The sequence below is a fragment of the Oratosquilla oratoria genome, chromosome 24 (genome assembly GCF_046742065.1).
Source record: "Oratosquilla oratoria isolate Oo_2021 chromosome 24, ASM4674206v1, whole genome shotgun sequence".
Taxonomy (NCBI): domain Eukaryota; kingdom Metazoa; phylum Arthropoda; class Malacostraca; order Stomatopoda; family Squillidae; genus Oratosquilla; species Oratosquilla oratoria.
This window is the reverse complement of record NC_134800.1, coordinates 16,941,060-16,941,792: the sequence shown is the minus strand read 5'-3', so window position 1 is coordinate 16,941,792 and position 733 is coordinate 16,941,060.

The following is a 733-nucleotide window of genomic DNA, read 5'->3' as shown; positions in this document are numbered from 1 at the left end:
GTCGACGGATGCTCCAATATATTGTGTGTTCGACCAGGATTCCACCTTCCGCCATATTACGAGTTCGGGACCCGTCTTCTTTTGAGAAATGTGTTGGATCAAATAAAGTAATTGAAAGAAATAACACATGTATATCTCCTATATTTCCTAATTAAACAAATGCATAAAAACGCGACCATTTCAGTGGAAAAACAGTTGCAATTGCTGTCGCTGGTAACTCGGTCCTCTTAACAGACATGGCTATGGTGAAACAGCTCCAAGGTCAAATTCATTAACTTCACCTCATTGTTCACTCATATTACTACGTTCTATTCCAACAGACTCCTGTTGAGAGTTTTATAGCTGTAACTATCTTATCTCCTGTTTCAATGTGGGTGTGCATGTTTATGAATATCGGTACGTGTACATTTACCTAACTGTATATATATTTTATAAATATACAAAACAAAAGCCATAGATTTGGATTCTCTTCTCTTTTCTACCGTAGATTTAATTTACGTTGAATTAATCTTATATGGCTTTTCCAATGTTGATCAAGATATGTATATGCAAACTGAAGATATATATATACATATATATATATATATATATATATATATATATATTTATATATATATATATATATATATATATATATATATATATATATACCTTTTTTAAAACATTTCATAGGCGATATTAGAGGTGCTGGAATGCGTTCAATAGAAATATAGGAATTACTTTGAGAATTACA